This window comes from Ammospiza nelsoni, chromosome 27 (genome assembly GCF_027579445.1).
Source record: "Ammospiza nelsoni isolate bAmmNel1 chromosome 27, bAmmNel1.pri, whole genome shotgun sequence".
NCBI classification, from domain to species: Eukaryota; Metazoa; Chordata; class Aves; order Passeriformes; family Passerellidae; genus Ammospiza; species Ammospiza nelsoni.
Window position 1 is genome coordinate 6,692,520 of NC_080659.1, and position 24,316 is coordinate 6,716,835.

At 48.4% G+C, this 24,316-nt stretch overlaps 2 long non-coding RNA genes across 3 annotated transcripts; both read left to right on the top strand.

The window, feature by feature from the left end:
• The first annotated feature begins 6,078 nt into the window (after positions 1-6,078).
• LOC132084707 (uncharacterized) lies at positions 6,079-7,878 on the top strand. Its single transcript, XR_009420099.1, has 2 exons — positions 6,079-6,442; positions 6,591-7,878. It is a non-coding gene; the product is annotated as an uncharacterized LOC132084707 (long non-coding RNA).
• Positions 7,879-9,575: 1,697 nt separating this feature from the next.
• Positions 9,576-13,167, top strand: LOC132084658 (uncharacterized). Of its 2 annotated transcripts, none has more exons than XR_009420092.1 (5): positions 9,576-9,793; positions 10,418-10,481; positions 11,179-11,254; positions 11,372-12,139; positions 12,734-13,167. It is a non-coding gene; the product is annotated as an uncharacterized LOC132084658 (long non-coding RNA). The 2 variants fall into 2 exon arrangements; XR_009420091.1 differs by having other exon boundaries at positions 12,022-12,139.
• Positions 13,168-24,316: the final 11,149 nt, after the last annotated feature.

The following is a 24,316-nucleotide window of genomic DNA, read 5'->3' on the forward strand; positions in this document are numbered from 1 at the left end:
TGACATATGTTCTAACTTTCTTTCAGGTGCAGATGCATTCCACGTGTGGCAGAGGGTCAGGGTTAGGAGGTGCCGGGCCTTCTTAGGAGCGCGGTGAGTAGCAGAGCGGTGGGGTTTTGGCCAATGCGGTGCCAAGATCAGGCCCTGATGTTTGGTTCTCTTTAATCTAGCTGTCTGAGAGACACCAGCCCGGTGCCAGCAGGACCTTCCCAGCTGACGAGGTGGCCTTTCTTTGCACCTGACACAGACTGGCATCCCCAGATGTCTGAGAGATAAGTAGAGGGCTGCGACCCACAGTGGGGATGAAGTCATGGTGCTTGTTTGGGAATTCCTGGGAGGGGTTTTTGAGTCCAGTTTGGAGCGGGGGGTGTTCATTAAACGGCTCGTTAGGCCCCATGAAAGCCAAGTCTCACTTTTGATCACAGTGCTGAGGTGTGCAGGGCAGAGCAGTCCCCGTGTGTCTCGTGTCACTTGTCTGTTGTGCATTGTGTGTTGTTTGTGTATCCCATGTCTTTTACCTTTGGAGGGCCCTGTCAGTACCCCTGGCATCATTGTTAGCATCTCTGATCTCTGCATTCCCTGGCCTGGCACCCAGGCCATATATGAGTTTCTGATACCTGTCTGAGCTCCCCAGTCAAAAGTTACCTCTTTAGAAGCATCCAGTCAGATTTCTTGTCAGGTCTAGTTCTGAGCTTTATGGACAGCTATGCCCCACCTGGATCCATTGTGGTGGATTAGGACTTGTAATAATATGAGGTTAGGTACAGCATTCTGACCGTAGGATTCCTAGGCATCCATCTTTGCTGTTCTTGGAATTAATCGTTCAGTTATCATCTTCGTCCCCCAGGGTTTTCTGAGCCTCATCAGCTCACCATCGGTCTCAGCTCACTCATGTCCTTTTGCATTCTCTCAGTCCTTGCAGCCATTTTCCTTGCCAAGAGATTTCTTTTCCTGTTGTGTCCCCTGTTGTTGTCTGTCCTGTCTGTCCTGTGTCACGGGTGTCAGCACACATTTGGGATGGGGCTGCTCTGCCGTGCTGCACAGCCTGGTGCGATAGGAGAAGTCTTGGAGACTTGGAATGTGTAATGTGGGGTGTAGTTGGACACTAGATGGGATCTGTGGATGGGCACAGGGCATCTGGAGCTCATCAGTTATCCTACAAGAGTGTGACTCTTGTCCTAACTTTTTTTTCAGATTCAGATGGATTAAATGTGTGCCAGAGGGCCCCATCCCGGGTGAGGGGATTGCCCCGAGCAGGTGAGGCCCCATTTGTCTCTGAAGCAGAAGTGTGTATGGTGAGTGTGTTACAGCTCTGTTCTTTGTCTTTCTTTTCAGGAAGTCAATCTGGATGCCAGCAGTCAAGGTGAGCAGTGGAGAGAATTGGCTGTTATTGCTCAGCTCTCAAGCACAACAATTTTTCAGCAGATTCATCGTGTCACAAGAGGGATTTGCCCAGTGTCAAGGATGATGTTTGAGATTGAGGCTTCAGGTGAGTTGAGGATGGTGCCTGGGCGAGGGAGGGTGATCAGGTATCCAGTTTAGGATTTCTTGGGAGCGGGTTTGCAAGCAGCAGGGTGAGAAAGGGTGTTTATTTGAGGGCCCCCCCACACAAAGCTGTTCAGAAGCCTAGCAGAGGCATTCCCATGGCTTACAGCATACAAGGTGATCCACTGCACTCAGAGGAATGCCATTTAACTTTGTCTTTCTGTAACCCAGGTGCCACTCCTAATGAAGGCCACAGCCTTGGAATCAGGATGAAGTTGGAGCCTGAAGGAGCCAGGCACACTCAGGAGAGGGCAAGTAGCTGACTTGCAGGGATTTGGCCCACATAACTCTGGACTCATACTTTGGTTTTGGTTTTCTTGATTGCAGCTGACCGAGAGGCTCACAGGCCATCACAGAGCCCTCCAAGGCAGACTCATTTCAGGTGCAGCGTGGATTCCCCTCACCGATCATCCAAAAGATAAGTCGGGGGCCACGGCCTGGAGATGGTGGAGTAGCAGGTTGGGAGTTCTTGGGACAGATTCAAAAATGAGCAGAGGGGAAAGCAATCTTCTCCAAAGGCCTCTTAGGACAGCTAAAGGGAGAGGCTCTACTTTTGATGGCAGCTTTCAGGCGGGCAATGCAGAACAGCTCCGGTCTGTGTCGTGTTGTCCGGTGTGCCGTGCTCCCTGGTGTGTCTTTGGGGTCCCTTTTGCCTTTTCCCCTCGAGGCCCTCACCACAAGCATGATGTGTCGTGTTTCATGTCCCCCCTGTTTGTCACTTTCTGTGTCACGGGTGTGTGCACACATTTTTTGCCGGAGCTGTTCTGCCCTGCCGCATGGCCTGCTGCAATAGGACAAGCCTTGGGGAGTTGTAATTTGTAATGTTGGCTGTACTTGGGCTCTAGATGCTGTTCCTAGATTGACATAAGGTGTTTGCAGCTTGTGAGTAACCCTGGTGGTGTTTGACATATGTTCTAACTTTCTTTCAGGTGCAGATGCATTCCACGTGTGGCAGAGGGTCAGGGTTAGGAGGTGCCGGGCCTTCTTAGGAGCGCGGTGAGTAGCAGAGCGGTGGGGTTTTGGCCAATGCGGTGCCAAGATCAGGCCCTGATGTTTGGTTCTCTTTAATCTAGCTGTCTGAGAGACACCAGCCCGGTGCCAGCAGGACCTTCCCAGCTGACGAGGTGGCCTTTCTTTGCACCTGACACAGACTGGCATCCCCAGATGTCTGAGAGATAAGTAGAGGGCTGCGACCCACAGTGGGGATGAAGTCATGGTGCTTGTTTGGGAATTCCTGGGAGGGGTTTTTGAGTCCAGTTTGGAGCGGGGGGTGTTCATTAAACGGCTCGTTAGGCCCCATGAAAGCCAAGTCTCACTTTTGATCACAGTGCTGAGGTGTGCAGGGCAGAGCAGTCCCCGTGTGTCTCGTGTCACTTGTCTGTTGTGCATTGTGTGTTGTTTGTGTATCCCATGTCTTTTACCTTTGGAGGGCCCTGTCAGTACCCCTGGCATCATTGTTAGCATCTCTGATCTCTGCATTCCCTGGCCTGGCACCCAGGCCATATATGAGTTTCTGATACCTGTCTGAGCTCCCCAGTCAAAAGTTACCTCTTTGGAAGCATCCAGTCAGATTTCTTGTCAGGTCTAGTTCTGAGCTTTATGGACAGCTATGCCCCACCTGGATCCATTGTGGTGGATTAGGACTTGTAATAATATGAGGTTAGGTACAGCATTCTGACCGTAGGATTCCTAGGCATCCATCTTTGCTGTTCTTGGAATTAATCGTTCAGTTATCATCTTCGTCCCCCAGGGTTTTCTGAGCCTCATCAGCTCACCATCGGTCTCAGCTCACTCATCTCCTTTTGCATTCTCTCAGTCCTTGCAGCCGTTTTCCTTGCCAAGAGATTTCTTTTCCTGTTGTGTCCCCTGTTGTTGTCTGTCCTGTCTGTCCTGTGTCACGGGTGTCTGCACACATTTGGGATGGGGCTGCTCTGCCGTGCTGCACAGCCTGGTGCGATAGGAGAAGTCTTGGAGACTTGGAATGTGTAATGTGGGGTGTAGTTGGACACTAGATGGGATCTGTGGATGGGCACAGGGCATCTGGAGCTCATCAGTTATCCTACAAGAGTGTGACTCTTGTCCTAACTTTTTTTTCAGATTCAGATGGATTAAATGTGTGCCAGAGGGCCCCATCCCGGGTGAGGGGATTGCCCCGAGCAGGTGAGGCCCCATTTGTCTCTGAAGCAGAAGTGTGTATGGTGAGTGTGTTACAGCTCTGTTCTTTGTCTTTCTTTTCAGGAAGTCAATCTGGATGCCAGCAGTCAAGGTGAGCAGTGGAGAGAATTGGCTGTTATTGCTCAGCTCTCAAGCACAACAATTTTTCAGCAGATTCATCGTGTCACAAGAGGGATTTGCCCAGTGTCAAGGATGATGTTTGAGATTGAGGCTTCAGGTGAGTTGAGGATGGTGCCTGGGCGAGGGAGGGTGATCAGGTATCCAGTTTAGGATTTCTTGGGAGCGGGTTTGCAAGCAGCAGGGTGAGAAAGGGTGTTTATTTGAGGGCCCCCCCACACAAAGCTGTTCAGAAGCCTAGCAGAGGCATTCCCATGGCTTACAGCATACAAGGTGATCCACTGCACTCAGAGGAATGCCATTTAACTTTGTCTTTCTGTAACCCAGGTGCCACTCCTAATGAAGGCCACAGCCTTGGAATCAGGATGAAGCTGGAGCCTGAAGGAGCCAGGCACACTCAGGAGAGGGCAAGTAGCTGACTTGCAGGGATTTGGCCCACATAACTCTGGACTCATACTTTGGTTTTGGTTTTCTTGATTGCAGCTGACCGAGAGGCTCACAGGCCATCACAGAGCCCTCCAAGGCAGACTCATTTCAGGTGCAGCGTGGATTCCCCTCACCGATCATCCAAAAGATAAGTCGGGGGCCACGGCCTGGAGATGGTGGAGTAGCAGGTTGGGAGTTCTTGGGACAGATTCAAAAATGAGCAGAGGGGAAAGCAATCTTCTCCAAAGGCCTCTTAGGACAGCTAAAGGGAGAGGCTCTACTTTTGATGGCAGCTTTCAGGCGGGCAATGCAGAACAGCTCCGGTCTGTGTCGTGTTGTCCGGTGTGCCGTGCTCCCTGGTGTGTCTTTGGGGTCCCTTTTGCCTTTTCCCCTCGAGGCCCTCACCACAAGCATGATGTGTCGTGTTTCATGTCCCCCCTGTTTGTCACTTTCTGTGTCACGGGTGTGTGCACACATTTTTTGCCGGAGCTGTTCTGCCCTGCCGCATGGCCTGCTGCAATAGGACAAGCCTTGGGGAGTTGTAATTTGTAATGTTGGCTGTACTTGGGCTCTAGATGCTGTTCCTAGATTGACATAAGGTGTTTGCAGCTTGTGAGTAACCCTGGTGGTGTTTGACATATGTTCTAACTTTCTTTCAGGTGCAGATGCATTCCACGTGTGGCAGAGGGTCAGGGTTAGGAGGTGCCGGGCCTTCTTAGGAGCGCGGTGAGTAGCAGAGCGGTGGGGTTTTGGCCAATGCGGTGCCAAGTTCAGGCCCTGATGTTTGGTTCTCTTTAATCTAGCTGTCTGAGAGACACCAGCCCGGTGCCAGCAGGACCTTCCCATCTGATGAGGTGGCCTTTCTTTGCACCTGACAGGGACCAGCATCCCCAGCTGTATGAGAGATAAGTAGAGGGCCGAGACCCACAGAGGGGCTGAAAGCACGGTGCTGGTTTGGGGATTACAGGGAGGGGGTTTTGAGTCCAGTTTGGAGGTGGGGGGGTGTTAATGAAGTGGCCCCTTAGGCCCCATAGAAGCCAAGTCTCACTTTTGATCACAGTGCTGAGGTGTGCAGCAGGGCAGAGCAGTCCCGGTGTGTCTCGTGTCACTTGTCTGTTGTGAATTGTGTGTTGTTTGTGTATCCCATGTCTTTTACCTTAGGGGTGCCTGTCATTAATCTTGGCATCATTGTTAGCATCTGTGATCTCTGCATTCCCTGGCCTGGCACCCAGGCCACAGAACTTTTGACTGGGGAGCTCAGACAGGCGTCAGACTCTCTTCTGTCTTTGGAAGCATCGCATCTGATGTCTTGTCAGGTCTCGGTCTGGGCTGTATGGACAGCTATGCCCCCACCTGGATCCATTTTGGTGGATTAGGATTTGGCGTAATATGAGGTTAGGTAGAGGATTCTGACCGTAGGATTCCTAGGCATCCATCTTTGCAGTTCTTAGAAGAAATCATTCAGTTATCATCTTCTTCCTTCGGGGTTCTCTGAGCCTCATCAGCTCACCATCAGTTTGAACTCGGTCATCTCCTTTTGCATTCTCTCAGTCCTTGCAGCCATTTTCCTTGCCTAGAATTTTCTGTCTGTGTTGTGTCCCCGTTGTCTGTCCTGTCCTGTCCATCCTGTGTCACGGCTGTCAGCACACATTTGTGCCTGAGCTGCTCTGCCCTGCCGCATAGCCTGGTGCAATAGGAGAGGGCCCGGGGATTTGTAATGTGCAGTGTGGGGTGTAGTTGGACTCTAGATGGGATTTGTAGATGGACACAGGATATCTGGAGCTCTTCAGTTCTCATTGAACCGTCTGACTGTTGTCCTAACTTTTTTTTCAGATGCACCTCCTCAGATGACTGCAGTAGTTGTGTAGGTTCCTTCTTCTGAAAGGGAATAGGGCGCAAGAATTCATCTTCCAGAGAATTTTTGCAAGTCCTGGCTTGTATTGTATCTGCCTATGGTGGCTTATGTTCTATGTACCTATACATCTGTCTTCTATTGGATTTTGGGTAGAAAATTTATCAGTCCAGAGAGGAGACAAGTCCTAGCTGTCAGATAGCCACTCGTTGACCCTTCCTGTCGTCTCACAGGTCCCCGAGGCTGCTGATTTCCCCAGGATCTGCCATTTTACCTCAAGGAGCGGCAGCCAGAAGATGTGTCACAGCACGTTCTTCAGCATCTCGAGTAAGGGCCGCAGTGAGCATTTAAGTGGAAAGATTGTGTGAGCGTGTGTGAGAGCACGTGGCTGTGTCTGTCTGTGTCTGCTCGTCTCTGCGTGTGTGAGTGCATGCTGACTGGATTTAACCTTGTGTGTGTGACTTTTGCTTTCCAGGTTTTGCGACTCCTTGTTAAATTTAGAATAAAAAATCCCCAGCCGGGTTGTATTGCATGAACTGACATGATATGTACCGATTTTGGCTTAAAACCCAGAAAACCAGACGAAGATGAGCAGGAAAAAACCAGAAAAAAACCACATGATGGACAAGAAAAAAACCCAGAAAAAGCCCAGGATGGGCAAGAAAGCAACGAGAAAAAAACCCCAGAAAATAATCCCAGATGGGCAAGAAAAAAACGTAGAAAAACCCCAGAAAATCACCCAAGATGGGCAAGAAAAAAACCCAAAAAAAAAACTCTGAGATGGGCAAGAAGAAAACCAGAAAAAAGTCTGAAGATGGGCAAGAAAAAACCCAGAAAAAACCCCCAAGATGGACAAGAAATAACCCAGAAAAAAATTCGAAGAAGGGCAAGAAAAGACCCAGAAAACACCCAGAAAAAAATCGCAACCCAAGTATAAATATAGAAATGTTTGTCAAGTATATGCAAATATATAAAGAAATGTTAAATTATTTGAAATATAAAATAACATAAATATAACATTTATACAGTATTACTTGTGTTATGGATCATATTGATTTTTATTTATTTCCTATAATACACTACAATATTTATATCAATTTTACATCTATCATATCTATCATTTGTTATATGTTATACCAGATTGATATACTCTAGGTTTTTTTAAGTAGTTTAAAATAAAGGGGATTTTTTTTTTTATTTGGCAAAAGCAGGTGTTTTAGTATAAACATTATAAATACAAATAATATAAAGGTAGAAATCTAAGAATAGAAATAGATCATAAATAGCTGAAGGTTAATATAAAAATTAAAAATGTAAGAAAAAATAAGTTGTAGCAGTAGATATGGTACATAATTAGGAAAATAATTTATCTCTTATTTGAATAGGATACATGTTATACATAATGATTAATATAATACTTAAGTATAAACTGCAAATATAAATGTGAATATAGTCATGAGCGCTATAAATATAAAAATATTTCAATGTAGTTTAAAAGAATAGAGCTTTTTTGTATTTATTTAGTTAGGATGGGATTTGTATTTTAAATAGTGAAAGCATGATAGAAATGTAATTTTAGACATAGAAATATGCAATCAATGTGGAAAGATATTTATAAAAGCACAAAATATAAGTAAATATAAATAATAGAAATAGAATAATGTTATATAAATTACATGCTACATCAATGTCCACTATAGCTATGCATGTGAATATAAATACGAAAAATGGAAATAAAAAATTTATTTAAACATGGCTTTAAAGCAAGGGGCCTTGTTTGATTCTGGTGGGGTAAGAGGCAGGTTTTTGGCATTTATTTCAGAGCAGTTTTTGGCGGGGGTCGCCCCTGTTCTTTTTTGCCACCTTGCCTGCCCGCAGCCCCGAGGCGCGCTGCGCCCCCGGCTGGGGCGGGCGGCAGTGCTGCCGCCTTGTGGACAGAGCGCGGTACTGCAGCCCTGCGCCGAGAGGCCGCCACCTTGGGAGTGGCGCGTCGCGGATGTCGCGGACTTTTGGTTGACCTTCTCAACAGGGCGGCGAAAAGGGCGGGGAAGTGGAGGACCGGGGTGGGTGACAGTGGACTGCCTGCATGGAATACCGACCCCGGCGCGGCCCCGGTGGTATTTTCTGTGACGTTTCAAGTGTACCCGACACATGCTGTGGTCTCAGCGGCGCCGCGGGCGGGCGTATTTCGGCGGGTTTGTGACAGGCATGTGGGGAAACGCCTCGCTGTGCCGGGGTCCTCTGACAGCCGCTTTCCCGCCCTGAGGGAGCCGAGCCGGGCCGAATAGTTCCGAAGAGCCGAAGAGCCGAGTGTGGGCGAAAACAGCCGAGTTTCCCCGAAGAGCCGAGTGTAGCCGAAAACAGCCGAGTTTCACCGAAGAGCCGAGTGTGACCGAAAATAGCCGAGTTTCACCGAAGAGCCGAGTGTGGCCGAAAACAGCCGAGTTTCACCGAAGAGCCGAGTGTGACCGAAAATAGCCGAGTTTCACCGAAGAGCCGAGTGTGGCCGAACACAGCCGACTTGAGACGAAGAGCCGAGTGTAGCCGAACACAGCCGACTTGAGACGAAGAGCCGATGATAGCCGAGTGTAACCGATAGCCGACTGTAGCCGACATTGGCCGCATTTAGACAAAGAGCCGAATATGACCGACTTTAGCCCAACCGGGCCGAGTTCAGCCGAAGAGCCGGAAAAGCCGAATTTAGACGAAAAGCCGAACCGAAACGATTTTAGACCTAAGCCGAACCAAGCCTAATTTAGCCGAGTTTATTTAAACAGAACCGAACGACGCCGCAGCACTCTGCCTGCAGAGCGCCGGTGCAGACGGCAGGGGGCGGTGTATAAAGCGAGTATAAAATATCAACTGTATATAAGAAGGAATAAAAAGCTCTGTGTCATGTGCAGCAGTAGAAAATTTCAGGCTCCCAGGGAATAAATAGTTTTCTTTCAATCATTATAGTTTTGGGGTTTTTTTTACTCCCAGGTAGCCTGAAAGTTACTACTGCTGCTTTTTGATTCTAAAGCTAGGAAGGAAAACCAAGATTACAAATACAAGAAAAAGAAAGGGAAAGGGAAGGGGAAAAAAAGGAAAGGAAAGGAAAGAAAGCAGGAGAGCAGAAGGGAAGGGAAGGGAAAGGGGTGAAAAACAGCGTTAAAAAAAGAAAAAGAGTTGGAGGGGAAAAGAGAGGGCATTCGGGAGGAGCGGTCCTGCCTCAGGTCCTTCCCCGCCCTGGGGCGAAGGACCCGTTTGATGCCCGGGAGGGACTGCAGCTCCCGGTGGCGGGGGACGGAGCCGTGGCTGTCAGCCCGAGACTCCAACTCCCGGCAGGCCCTGCTGCCGGCGCGGCGTGTGACGCAACGGCTATCGCGGCACATGAGTGGCTACCAGCCCGAGACTCCAACTCCCGGCAGGCCCTGCTGCCGGCGCGACGTGTGCCGCAACGGCCGACGCTGCCCGGGATTTTTCTCTAAATCGGCAGTAAATACAGCTGAGTAAAATTAGCTTGGTTTTCTTCCTTCTTTTTTAACTGAATTGTTTTTATTAAAAATCCTATTTGAATATGTAGAAAAAGTGGGGATGTCCTGTACTATATCCTAGCTTTTCTTGTTTATAGGGTGCTCAGAAAACATGCGTCCCTTAGAGTCCCTCAGAAAGGTTCTCAGTGCGATCTCTACCAAGGTATGTATTTACTAATAAGTGATCCCTTTAGATATTTGCCTGTGTACCTTTTCCTGTAATTCAGAGCTTGCGTTCTGTGGGTTTTATGATAAACCTGTAAAATATGTAAGAATGCTTTTGCAAGTCTGAATCGTTGAAGGCAGCAGTAAGTGGATTTAGAGCCTGTTCTTGACCAGACAACGGGAAAAAGTGTGACTTTGATGCTGAACTTGTTTTTTTCATTTTTCATTTGACTTGTCTGGAATGATTTAGGAATAGAGAGAGCTAGAAAAAGAGAGAAATAGAATTGATTATGGAGCACTCCTCAAATGCTCACCACGATTCAGTGTAGAGCCGAAGTGAAGGGTGATGGAACAGAGCTCTGTGCTTCAGAAGGAAATAAATTTAAACCTGACCTCCGCACAGAGTCTCACTAACTTCTTTTGTTTTAAAATACAAAATATTATTAGGAAGTGTTGGAAGTTAGTGTTTTGGGAAAGAAACGGCAGTTCCACAGAACATTCCATTTAACAGAGGCTCTGGGAACGATTCATGTTGTAACTGCTGTCACTGCAATCAGTTGGTGGTTCAGCCTTGAAATGTGCACTTGCCCTTCTATAAAGCACTGTTTTGTTTGCCTTTCAGTGCTATGAGTCTTGATAAATTGGAGAAGAGCCCAAGAGAAATTTTTCATCCCTTGATATAAAAGGTAGGAAGTGACTTTTTTTGGTTTGGTTCTTTTTCTTTATTATTTCCTGGAAATAAAAGTAATTAAGTATAGGTACTACTGGTTTGTTTCTTCCAGTAGCAGATGATAACAATAGCAGTAGTAATAGTAAAAATAATAATAGAAATAATAATAATAGCAATGTAATACTACTTAAACTGTCTTTATCCATTGAACTGGCCATTTCAAATCAAAACTTCTAAACACAAATCAAACCATCATCCTCGTAGAATCTTTCACAGCAGTGGGCTATAGATCCTGGTTTTGTTGACAGGATTTATTGGTTCTGGAATAGCAAGAGGGAAGTACAAGCCTAACTACTTCTAGCTCACAGACCCATCCAGTGAATACTGCTTTGTGTTTTGGTGGGCTTGTGATGACTTTGAAATCAATTGCTCATTCCAGTAAAAAAAATTAATGTTTTTTTGAACCTGACAGCAGAAATAACTTTAGGCACCAACTTAATAATAACAGATCACCAATTTAAGTTCATAATTTTATGCTGTACTATCAAAGTTTAAAGGTAAATTTTTACTTATTAGGAGATGGTATAAAGTGTATGTTCCAATGTGTTGGATGTATGCAAAGGTACATACGTACCCGAAAGTCCTTAGAGGAAACAAATTTTTACGTCTGCTGTTTGATTGTTTATCATACAATATTTGGTTTCATTTCCCAGGGATCGGTGAATTTTAACTTTGGAGTCCTCTGTGCTAAGGATGCTCAGCCTACAGATGATGAAATGTTCAGTAATGGTGAGTTTTTCACCTTCTCTTTAATTGCTATGCTGATCTGAATAAGAAAAAAACAAAAGCAAGAGAAAAAAAAAGGATGGTTTATTATTTTTTACGCTGTTATGTTTGTTTCCTCAGTATTTGCTGCAGCTCTGCGAACCCAAGCTTTGGGTTCCTTCTGTCCCACTGGGAGTTGCCCAGTTTGGTTGCATCTGGTGAAATTCACCCTGAGACCTTACAGAGCTAGCTCAAACTACGTGAGAGCCATTTGCAGTTCTCTCCAGACACCTGGAGAATGGGTGATGTTTCTGAGGGTCTGGCAAGTATACTTGTATCAAAACTCAGTCTGTGAAATTTCTGGGGAAAACCCTTCTGTGTCCTGAAGGGTTCAAACTCTGGTGAGGATCCAGTTATCAGGTGCTCACCTGGATGGTTCCAGCTCTTAAAGTGAACACTTGTACTCTTACCCTGTAGTTTACATCTATTGTATTTTTGTTATTTTGCAAGATTTTACGGCTTTGCAAAATATTGTGCGTTTCACTCTTTGGAACCTCTCAGATGGTTCTTTGGTGCAGCACCACCTCATGGGACACTTGGCTGCCGTCCTGAAGGGGTTGGTCGCTAGAATTGTAAATCCTGGAGAGTTTGTAAGTCTTCTGTCCCCAGGGAGGTACCATGCTTTGTTTACTTTTGTTCTGTTTGTTAGGCGCTGCTTCTCATTGGAAGTATGAATTTCAAACTACCCTGTTCTTATTTTAACTGTTTTCCTGGTTCTCTCCCTACGGCAGGGAAAGACTCTCGTATCCTTGTCGTCGGGCTCGGTGCTGTCCAAGAAGATGCAGAGACTAAAAAAATCATAAGAAGCAAAATATGACTGCAGGGAAAACAAGCTGGAGAGAACAAAAGGTGATATTGTTATCCTTACCCTGTATTAGAAACATCCGCTGTGCTTTGATGCTGGCAGCTGCCAGGGGCTTGTTAGCTCTTTGTAGGCAGGTGTAGGTGTTCACTTGTAGGTTTTTTCTCTGGACAAGTCAATTCAAACTTTGCTAAGCTTATATTTGCAAATTACTCTCTAGCACAGTCCAGCATGACATTTTTGAATGTTGTAAAAATACCATGTTACTTGGAAATTGCTAATGATGAGAAGCTTTAGGGAAAAATAAGATGTCAGGGTTGGGAGATGTGAGAAGAATTTTGAGGGGATGTTAGACTGAAATAAAGCACACTTGAAGCTGGACTGGCACGCTGGCAGATCCCCTATTAAACAGTAGCGCTGAGATTAGCCTGGGGGTTGCCCATTGTTTCTGTAGAAATAAATGTTTTCTGGTCTTCAGAGGTAAGCTGCTTTGAAAAGCTGGAAGGCACAGCATAGTGACAATCCGTGTGCTTCGCATTAAAAATAGATTTCAGAAGGGTCCTAGGCTTTTGTCTTTTCCTAGAAGTCGATGTAATCCTATTGAGGAGTTTTTAATTCTGTGCTGCCATGTCATCGATCAGGGCCCTGTCGTACTAATCATCATACAGATGCAAAACAAAAAATCAGACCCTGTCCCGACCACTTAGAGCCCAGAACACGATTTCCTCAGGCTGCCATTTGTGTGCCATCGGTACTCACCATGGAAGCGAGCTGGGGATTGTTGCACCCGTTGGGAACAAACCGCTTCTCGTCACACAGAAATGGAATTGGGACGACGCCTCAGCCAGCCTCTCTCTCCTGAATCTGCAGCAGAGCAGTTCCAGTCCATGCGGGCAATCCAGTTCCTGACGATCTGAGCGCACGGAGCAGCGCTCAGCTGCTGTGGGGGGCTCAGGGAGGGCAGAGTGTGCATTGTCATCTTCCTGAACCTACAGACGCGAATCAAAGTGAGAAGCCACAGGGTGGAAATCAGTCGCATATATGCTAAATAAAACTTGCAGGTTTTTTTTAAGAATTGTTTTTGCTTGTTCTTTGTTGTGCTTCTGTGCTTAGAAAACCTCCCTTTACAATCAGTTCAATTCATCAATTGAACCTTTGTTTGCAGACTCTCACTGAGCAGAATTTGTTGCAGACTCAGTGCACGCTGTGCAGGCCTCCCGGGAGTGTGAGGAGCTCACGTGTGCTACTTTTTGCTTTAGGACGCTCTGAGGTATTTATTCCTTTTGGGATACATGATGAGAATTCCCAAGAGAGGTAGTTATAAGGTATGACATCGGGAAAAAGCCTGTGTGGTTGGAATGTTGTTGCTGTCAAAAGTTAATTTTTTCTTAGCCAGTAGTTAGCTTTTTGCTTTATTTTTGTGGTATCAATATTTCATTGTTTAAAAAATTCCTTCAAAATAACTTCAGTGGTCGCCCACCAGTACCTTGTTCAGATTTGCCTATTTGCTTGTAGCTGAAATGTTCACATCTTGTTTATCATTCTATTTAAGAAACTGCTGCCCAGCCAACTAATAACTGAATATCCATCTGTCTAGGACACGGGGAGAGGATTTAGGTAATGTCTTTATTTCCAGAAAAAAGTTCCAGTGTAGTTTCTAAATAGAGGAGAAGGGGGTGAAGACTCGGGGCTCTGATGCCGTTGGGGCACCCCAAGGTCCCCAGGAGAGGGGGCCCCACTGCGGTGCAGGAGCAGGTGTGTTCTCATGTAATATTGAACAAATTATAAATATAAATATGAAAATGATAAACATGAAAATATTTTTAAAATACTTAAATAAAGCGGGTTTTCTTTATTGGTCAATAGGCAGTGTTTTGATTGTAAAAATTATAAATGCAAATAATATAAAGGTAGAAATCTAAGTTTAGAAATATATAATAAATACATACAGATAAATATAAAAATTTAAAATATCAGAAAAAATTAGTTGTAGCAGTAGATATTATACATAATTTAAATAATGATTTAAATCTATTTTAAAATTTTATATATATGTCATTATTAATGTAATACATCCAAAGAAACGATAAATTAAAATATGAATGTATAATTATACAAAGTATAAATAAAAAATATTTCAGTATCCTTTAAAGGAAGGGTTTTTTTATTTATTTGGTTAGAGACGGGGTTTTTATTTGGAATAATGGAAGTATTATAGAAGTATAAAATTAAATATAGAAATATACAGTCAATATAGAAAGATATTTGTAAAAACACGAGCGAACGACGCCTCCTTCGGCCGAACCAAGGCGAGACCGGCGGAACCTGACGGCCTCGAGCGAACCGAGGCCAGGCTTGCGAGGCTGCCTGAACGGAGCCGAGCTCAGCCGAACCGAGCCCGCTGCTCTCGTGCGCGCTAATTAGCGCGAGTGCGGTCACTGCCCAATGAGCTCCTGTGCCACGCCGCGCTCCCGATCGTGTCCGTGCGATGGCCGGGCCGCCCGCGGGACGCGGCAGCAGGAGAGCCCCGAGCCGGGCGAGTTTAACGTGAGGCGGCGCCGCTTGCCCGCCGTCAGGGAGCCGAGCCGAGGCGAGCTCAGCCGAACGCGGAGAGAGCGGCTCCGAGTTGGGCCGAAGCGAGCCGAGCCGCGCCGAGCGCAGAGAGCGGCTCCGAGTTCGGCCGAAGAGAGCCGAGGCGCGCCGAGCGCACTGATCGGCTCCGAGTTCGGCCGAGGCGAGCCGGGCCGCGCAGAGAGTGGCTCCGAGTTCGGCCGAAGCGAGCCGAGCCGCGCCGAGCGCAGAGAGCGGCTCCGAGTTCGGCCGAAGCGAGCCGAGGCGCGCCGGGCGCACAGAGAGGCTCCGAGTTCGGCCGAAGCGAGCCGAGCCGCGCCGGGCGCAGAGAGCGGCTCCGAGTTCGGCCGAAGCGAGCCGAGCCGCGCCGGGCGCACTGATCGGCTCCGAGTTCGGCCGAAGCGAGCCGAGCCGCGCCGGGCGCAGAGAACGGCTCCGAGTTCGGCCGAAGCGAGCCGAGCCGCGCCGGGCGCACAGAGAGCGGCTCCGAGTTCGGCCGAAGAGAGCCGAGGCGCGCCGAGCGCAGAGAGCGGCTCCGAGTTCGGCCGAAGCGAGCCGAGCCGCGCCGGGCGCACTGATCGGCTCCGAGTTCGGCCGAAGCGAGCCGAGCCGCGCCGGGCGCACTGATCGGCTCCGAGTTCGGCCGAAGCGAGCCGAGCCGCGCCGAGGGCAGAGAGCGGCTCCGAGTTCGGCCGAAGCGAGCCGAGGCGCGCCGGGCGCACAGAGAGGCTCCGAGTTCGGCCGAAGCGAGCCGAGCCGCGCCGAGGGCAGAGAGCGGCTCCGAGTTCGGCCGAAGCGAGCCGAGGCGCGCCGGGCGCACAGAGAGGCTCCGAGTTCGGCCGAAGCGAGCCGAGCCGCGCCGGGCGCAGAGAGCGGCTCCGAGTTCGGCCGAAGCGAGCCGAGGCGCGCCGAGCGCAGAGAGCGGCTCCGAGTTCGGCCGAAGCGAGGCGATCCGTGCCGAGGGGTCGAGTCCAGCCGAATGCAGATGACAATGGCCGAGTTTAGCCGATTACAGCCGCATTTAGCCGAGCAGCTGTTAGCCTTGCACGCTTGAGGTGAGCGTGCATCGTTGCCGGCCTGGGATTGAGTGAAATGCACTAAGGAAACCAGCTCTGGGGAGGGAGGCAGGGAAATCCTCTCTTAACGTTTACCAATTCGTCCGTCAAACTCATCACGGCAGGACAGAGTGAAGACTGAAAGTGTAAGAAGATGTGGAGGGAAACAGAGAATCTGGCAGGAGCATCGAACGCACAAGTGCACGAATTTTGCTTTTTGCTTGGATGTAAACTCAGAAGTTGTAAGGAATTTGGGAAGGAGAAGGGACATTTCAGAAGGAGAAGAAGTTGTTGTTGGAGTCCTGGCAAAAGCTTTAAAAAAAAAAAAAAAAGTGGTTTCTTTTTTCTTCACTATTATATTCTTTGGTGGTATATGGTGTGCTGTTTTATTTCTTGGTGTTATTAGCTCTGTGTAAATTGTTTATTGAGTCAAGCTAACTTTGCTTGGGTTGTTTTGTATTTGAGGTAGGATCAATTTCAAGAGGTTTCTTTCACAGACTTCTGATAGGTATTACTGGGATTTTGGTTTTGTTTACTGTATGCATAAACATAGAGATTTGGTAGGGCCAGCTGGGCTGCTGGAGTTTTGGGTGTGAATTTATTAGATGGCTTTTGTTAAACACAGAATAATTATGTAAGGTAACAGCAAATTACCCAATTACCCAATTGATCTAGCTATGTAACCTTACCACAAAGTTTTATATCTTGCCAGTTTTCTGTTCTTCTGCTCCAAGTAGTTGTTGCAAAAAAAGAAAGCACTGTTCCTTTTCTGAAAAGTTTTCTTCTATAACAAGCCCTTTACTGCCCTTGAATGTGAGTCAGAGGAGCCAAACAGCTGCAGCTGCTCTGAGGGCTTGGTGGGATTCGCCCCCTCCCTTTTCCTGGGTGGCATGGGAACGAGAGGCGGGCACAATCAGGGGTATATTAACCCCAGCCGTGGCTGAGGGGCTTCATTCCCTCTCTGGGATGTGCTGGGTTAAGAGCTCTCCTCATTTCAGTGAAGAGGCTTTTTCAGCCCGTCTCAGCATCTTTTCAGCAGGTGTTTCTGGGCATCTAAAGCACAGAGGCTTGGAAGATTCTGTGAAGAAAACAGCATGGAATACAGGGAGTATTTAGGTTTGTGATTTTGGGTTTTGTGTTTAGGAGTGGTAAGGTGCTTTTGTAATTTTTAGTTTTGCTCTGGTTGTTTTTTTGGTTGGATTTCTTTTGGTGGAATTTTTGTTTTTTTTTGGTTTTCATTTTGGGGTTTTTAGTTGGTTTTTGTGGGGGTTTTGGATTTTTTGATGTTTTCTGTGGTTTTTTTGTTTCTGTGGGGAGTTAGGTGTTTTGGGATTTATTGTTTGTGTGGGTTTTGTTTGTTTGGTTTTTTTCTTTGTTTGTTTTTGGGATTGGTTTTGTTGGGTTTTTTTTGTTTTGTTTTGTTTTTTTTTAATTGAGGAGTGCAACTCCCTGAAATTCCAAGCTGTGTCAAGCACAACATTTTATTCAGCAGATTGATCATGTCACAAGAGGGATCCGCCCAAGGTCCAAGATGATGTTTGAGATTGAGGCTTCAGGTGAGTTGAGGATTGTGATTGGGAGAGGGAGGGTGAGCAGTTAGGAGTTCTTGGGAGGGAGTTTGCAGGCAGCAGGGTGAGAAAGGGTCTTTATTTGTTTATTTGAGGCCTCCCCCACACAAGGCTTCTCAGAAGCCTAGCAGAGGCATTCCCATGTCTTACAGCACACAAGGTCATCCACTGCACTCAGGGGAATGCCATTTAACTTTGCCTTTCTCTAACCCAGGTGCCACTCCTAATGAAGGCCTTGGAATCATGATGAAGCTGGAGCCTGAAGGAGCCAGGCACACTCAGGAGAGGGCAAGTAGCTGCCTTGGTGGGATTTGGCCCACATAACTCTGGACTCATACTTTGGTTTTGGTTTTCTTTATTGCAGCTCACCGAGAGGCTCACAGGCCATCACGAGGCCCTCCGAGGCAGACTCATTTCAGGTGCAGCGTGGATTCCCATCACCGATCATCCAAAAGATAAGTCGAGGGCCTTGGCCTGGAGATGAGAGAATAGTGGGTTGGGAGTTCTTGGGGCAGATTTGAAAATTGGCAGCCGGAAAAGCAATCTTCTCCAAGGGCCTCTTAGGACAGCTAAAGGGAGAGGCTCTCCTTTTGATGGCAGCTTTCAGGCGGGCAGTGCAGAACAGCTCCGGTCTGTGTTGTGTTGTCCAGTGTTCTGTGTTCCCTAGTGTGTCTTTGGGGTCCCTTTTGCCTTCTCCCCTCGAGACCCTCACCACAAGCATGATGTGTCGTGTTTCATGTCCCCCCTGTTTGCCACGTTCTGTGTCACGGATGTGTGCACACATTTTTTGCCGGAGCTGTTCTTCCCTGCCGCATGGCCTGCTGCAGTAGGAGAAACCGTGGGGCGTTGGAATTTGTAATGCTGGCTGTACTTGGGCTCTAGATGCTATTCCTAGATTGACATAAGGTGTTTGCACCTTTTGAGTTATCCTGGTGGTGTTTGGCATATGTTGTAACTTTCTTTCAGGTGCAGACGCATTCCATGTGTGGCAGGGGGTCAGAGTTAGGAGGTGTCGGGCCTTCTTAGGAGTGCGGTGAGTAGCTGAGTGGTGGGGTTTTGGCCGATGCGGTGCCAAGATCAGGGACTGATGTTTGGTTCTCTTTACTCTAGCTGTCTCAGAGACACCAGCCCAGTGCCAGCAGGACCTTCCCAGTTGACGAGGTGGCCTTTCTTTGCACCTGACAGGGACCAGCATCCCCAGATGTCTGAGAGATAAGTAGAGGGCTGTGACCCACAGAGGGGATGAAAGCAGGGTGCTGGTTTGGGAATTCCTGGGAGGGGGTTTTGAGTCCAGTTTTGGGGGGGGGGGGGGGTGTGGTGTGTTCATGAAGTGGCCCCTTAGGCCCCATAAAAGCCAAGTCTCACTTTTGATTGCAGTGCTGAGGTGTGCAGCAGGGCAGAGCAGTCCCGGTGTGCATCGTGTCACTTCTCTATTGTGCATTATGTGTTGTTTGCGTATGCCATATCTTTCACTTAGGGGGGCCTGTGAGAAACCCTGGCATCAGTGTTAGCCTCTGTGATCTCTGCACTCCTTGGCCTGGCGCCCAGGCCACAGAACTTTTGACTAGGGAGCTCAGACAAGCATCAGACTCTCTTCTCTCTTTGGAAGCATCCAGTCAGACGTCTTTTCAGGTCTTGTTCTGAGCTGTATGGACAGCTGTGCCCCACCTGGATCCATTATGGTGGATTAGGACTTGTAATATTACGAGGTTAGGTAGAGGATTTTGACTGTAGGATTCCTAGGCATCAGTCTTTGCTGTTCTTGGAATAAATCATTCAGTAATCATCTTCTTCCTCCAGGGTTCTCTGAGCCTCATCAGCTCACCATCGGTCTCAGCTCACTCATCTCCTTTTGCATTCTCTCAGTCCTTGCAGCCGTTTTCCTTGCCAAGAGATTTCTGTTCCTGTTGTGTCCCCGTTGTCTGTCCTATCCTGTGTCATGGCTCTCAGCACACATTTGTGCCCGAGCTGCTCTGCCGTGCTGCACAGCCTGGTGCGATAGGAGAAGTCCCAGGGACTTGGAGTTTGTAATGTGGGGTGTAGTTGGACTCTAGATGGGATTTGTAGATGGGCACATCATATCTGGAGCTCATCAGTTATCCTGCCACAGTGTGACTCTTGTCCTAACTTTTTTTTCAGGTTCAGATGGATTAAATGTGTGCCAGAGGGCCCCATGCCAGGTGTGGGGATTCTCCTGAGTAGGTGAGGCCCCATTTGCCTCTGCAGCAGACTCTGTTACACCTCTCAACTGACTCTGTTACACTGCTGTTCTTTGTCTTTCTTTTAGGAAGTAAATCTGGATGCCAGCAGTCAACGTGAGCAGTGGAGAGAATTGGTTGTTATTGCTCAGCTCTCAAGCACAACAATTTCGCAGCAGATTCATCGTGTCACAAGAGGGATCTGCCCAGTGTCAAGGATGATGTTTGAGATTGAGGCTTCAGGTGAGTTGAGGATGGTTACTGGGAGAGGGAGGGTGAGCAGGCATCCAGTTAGGAGTTCTTGAGAGGGGGTTTGCAGGCAGCAGGGTGAGAAAGGGTCTTTATTTGTTTATTTGAGAGCCCCTCCCAAGGTGTCTCAGAAGCCTAGCAGAGGCATTCCCATGGCTTACAGCATACAAGGTGATCCACTGCACTCAGAGGAATGCCATTTAACTTTGTCTTTCTGTAACCCAGGTGCCACTGCTAATAAAGGCCACAGCCTTGGAATCAGGATGAAGCTGGAGCCTGAAGGAGCCAGGCACACTCAGGAGAGGGCAAGTAGCTGACTTGCAGGGATTTGGCCCACATAACTCTGGACTCACTCTTTGATTTTGGTTTTCTTGATTGCAGCTGACCGAGAGGCTCACAGGCCATCACAGAGCCCTCCAAGGCAGACTCATTTCAGGTGCAGCGTGGATTCCCCTCACCGATCATCCAAAAGATAAGTCGGGGGCCACGGCCTGGAGATGGTGGAGTAGCAGGTTGGGAGTTCTTGGGACAGATTCAAAAATGAGCAGAGGGGAAAGCAATCTTCTCCAAAGGCCTCTTAGGACAGCTAAAGGGAGAGGCTCTACTTTTGATGGCAGCTTTCAGGCGGGCAGTGCAGAACAGCTCCGGTCTGTATCCTGTTGTCCGGTGTGCTGTGTTCCCTAGTGTGTCTTTGGGGTCCCTTTTGCCTTCTCCCCTCGAGACCCTCACCACAAGCATGATGTGTCGTGTTTCATGTCCCCCTGTTTGTCACTTTCTGTGTCACGGGTGTGTGCACAGATTTGTGCCAGAGCTGTTCTTCCCTGCCGCATGGCCTGCTGCAATAAGACGAACCATAGGGAGGGGGAATTTGTAATGCTGGCTGTACTTGGGCTCTAGATGCTGTTCCTAGATTGACATAAGGTGTTTGCAGCTTGTGAGTAACCCTGGTGGTGTTTGACATATGTTCTAACTTTCTTTCAGGTGCAGATGCATTCCACGTGTGGCAGAGGGTCAGGGTTAGGAGGTGCCGGGCCTTCTTAGGAGCGCGGTGAGTAGCAGAGCGGTGGGGTTTTGGCCAATGCGGTGCCAAGATCAGGCCCTGATGTTTGGTTCTCTTTAATCTAGCTGTCTGAGAGACACCAGCCCGGTGCCAGCAGGACCTTCCCAGCTGACGAGGTGGCCTTTCTTTGCACCTGACACAGACTGGCATCCCCAGATGTCTGAGAGATAAGTAGAGGGCTGCGACCCACAGTGGGGATGAAGTCATGGTGCTTGTTTGGGAATTCCTGGGAGGGGTTTTTGAGTCCAGTTTGGAGCGGGGGGTGTTCATTAAACGGCTCGTTAGGCCCCATGAAAGCCAAGTCTCACTTTTGATCACAGTGCTGAGGTGTGCAGGGCAGAGCAGTCCCCGTGTGTCTCGTGTCACTTGTCTGTTGTGCATTGTGTGTTGTTTGTGTATCCCATGTCTTTTACCTTTGGAGGGCCCTGTCAGTACCCCTGGCATCATTGTTAGCATCTCTGATCTCTGCATTCCCTGGCCTGGCACCCAGGCCATATATGAGTTTCTGATACCTGTCTGAGCTCCCCAGTCAAAAGTTACCTCTTTAGAAGCATCCAGTCAGATTTCTTGTCAGGTCTAGTTCTGAGCTTTATGGACAGCTATGCCCCACCTGGATCCATTGTGGTGGATTAGGACTTGTAATAATATGAGGTTAGGTACAGCATTCTGACCGTAGGATTCCTAGGCATCCATCTTTGCTGTTCTTGGAATTAATCGTTCAGTTATCATCTTCGTCCCCCAGGGTTTTCTGAGCCTCATCAGCTCACCATCGGTCTCAGCTCACTCATGTCCTTTTGCATTCTCTCAGTCCTTGCAGCCATTTTCCTTGCCAAGAGATTTCTTTTCCTGTTGTGTCCCCTGTTGTTGTCTGTCCTGTCTGTCCTGTGTCACGGGTGTCAGCACACATTTGGGATGGGGCTGCTCTGCCGTGCTGCACAGCCTGGTGCGATAGGAGAAGTCTTGGAGACTTGGAATGTGTAATGTGGGGTGTAGTTGGACACTAGATGGGATCTGTGGATGGGCACAGGGCATCTGGAGCTCATCAGTTATCCTACAAGAGTGTGACTCTTGTCCTAACTTTTTTTTCAGATTCAGATGGATTAAATGTGTGCCAGAGGGCCCCATCCCGGGTGAGGGGATTGCCCCGAGCAGGTGAGGCCCCATTTGTCTCTGCAGCAGAAGTGTGTATGGTGAGTGTGTTACAGCTCTGTTCTTTGTCTTTCTTTTCAGGAAGTCAATCTGGATGCCAGCAGTCAAGGTGAGCAGTGGAGAGAATTGGCTGTTATTGCTCAGCTCTCAAGCACAACAATTTTTCAGCAGATTCATCGTGTCACAAGAGGGATTTGCCCAGTGTCAAGGATGATGTTTGAGATTGAGGCTTCAGGTGAGTTGAGGATGGTGCCTGGGCGAGGGAGGGTGATCAGGTATCCAGTTTAGGATTTCTTGGGAGCGGGTTTGCAAGCAGCAGGGTGAGAAAGGGTGTTTATTTGAGGGCCCCCCCACACAAAGCTGTTCAGAAGCCTAGCAGAGGCATTCCCATGGCTTACAGCATACAAGGTGATCCACTGCACTCAGAGGAATGCCATTTAACTTTGTCTTTCTGTAACCCAGGTGCCACTCCTAATGAAGGCCACAGCCTTGGAATCAGGATGAAGTTGGAGCCTGAAGGAGCCAGGCACACTCAGGAGAGGGCAAGTAGCTGACTTGCAGGGATTTGGCCCACATAACTCTGGACTCATACTTTGGTTTTGGTTTTCTTGATTGCAGCTGACCGAGAGGCTCACAGGCCATCACAGAGCCCTCCAAGGCAGACTCATTTCAGGTGCAGCGTGGATTCCCCTCACCGATCATCCAAAAGATAAGTCGGGGGCCACGGCCTGGAGATGGTGGAGTAGCAGGTTGGGAGTTCTTGGGACAGATTCAAAAATGAGCAGAGGGGAAAGCAATCTTCTCCAAAGGCCTCTTAGGACAGCTAAAGGGAGAGGCTCTACTTTTGATGGCAGCTTTCAGGCGGGCAATGCAGAACAGCTCCGGTCTGTGTCGTGTTGTCCGGTGTGCCGTGCTCCCTGGTGTGTCTTTGGGGTCCCTTTTGCCTTTTCCCCTCGAGGCCCTCACCACAAGCATGATGTGTCGTGTTTCATGTCCCCCCTGTTTGTCACTTTCTGTGTCACGGGTGTGTGCACACATTTTTTGCCGGAGCTGTTCTGCCCTGCCGCATGGCCTGCTGCAATAGGACAAGCCTTGGGGAGTTGTAATTTGTAATGTTGGCTGTACTTGGGCTCTAGATGCTGTTCCTAGATTGACATAAGGTGTTTGCAGCTTGTGAGTAACCCTGGTGGTGTTTGACATATGTTCTAACTTTCTTTCAGGTGCAGATGCATTCCACGTGTGGCAGAGGGTCAGGGTTAGGAGGTGCCGGGCCTTCTTAGGAGCGCGGTGAGTAGCAGAGCGGTGGGGTTTTGGCCAATGCGGTGCCAAGATCAGGCCCTGATGTTTGGTTCTCTTTAATCTAGCTGTCTGAGAGACACCAGCCCGGTGCCAGCAGGACCTTCCCAGCTGACGAGGTGGCCTTTCTTTGCACCTGACACAGACTGGCATCCCCAGATGTCTGAGAGATAAGTAGAGGGCTGCGACCCACAGTGGGGATGAAGTCATGGTGCTTGTTTGGGAATTCCTGGGAGGGGTTTTTGAGTCCAGTTTGGAGCGGGGGGTGTTCATTAAACGGCTCGTTAGGCCCCATGAAAGCCAAGTCTCACTTTTGATCACAGTGCTGAGGTGTGCAGGGCAGAGCAGTCCCCGTGTGTCTCGTGTCACTTGTCTGTTGTGCATTGTGTGTTGTTTGTGTATCCCATGTCTTTTACCTTTGGAGGGCCCTGTCAGTACCCCTGGCATCATTGTTAGCATCTCTGATCTCTGCATTCCCTGGCCTGGCACCCAGGCCATATATGAGTTTCTGATACCTGTCTGAGCTCCCCAGTCAAAAGTTACCTCTTTGGAAGCATCCAGTCAGATTTCTTGTCAGGTCTAGTTCTGAGCTTTATGGACAGCTATGCCCCACCTGGATCCATTGTGGTGGATTAGGACTTGTAATAATATGAGGTTAGGTACAGCATTCTGACCGTAGGATTCCTAGGCATCCATCTTTGCTGTTCTTGGAATTAATCGTTCAGTTATCATCTTCGTCCCCCAGGGTTTTCTGAGCCTCATCAGCTCACCATCGGTCTCAGCTCACTCATCTCCTTTTGCATTCTCTCAGTCCTTGCAGCCGTTTTCCTTGCCAAGAGATTTCTTTTCCTGTTGTGTCCCCTGTTGTTGTCTGTCCTGTCTGTCCTGTGTCACGGGTGTCTGCACACATTTGGGATGGGGCTGCTCTGCCGTGCTGCACAGCCTGGTGCGATAGGAGAAGTCTTGGAGACTTGGAATGTGTAATGTGGGGTGTAGTTGGACACTAGATGGGATCTGTGGATGGGCACAGGGCATCTGGAGCTCATCAGTTATCCTACAAGAGTGTGACTCTTGTCCT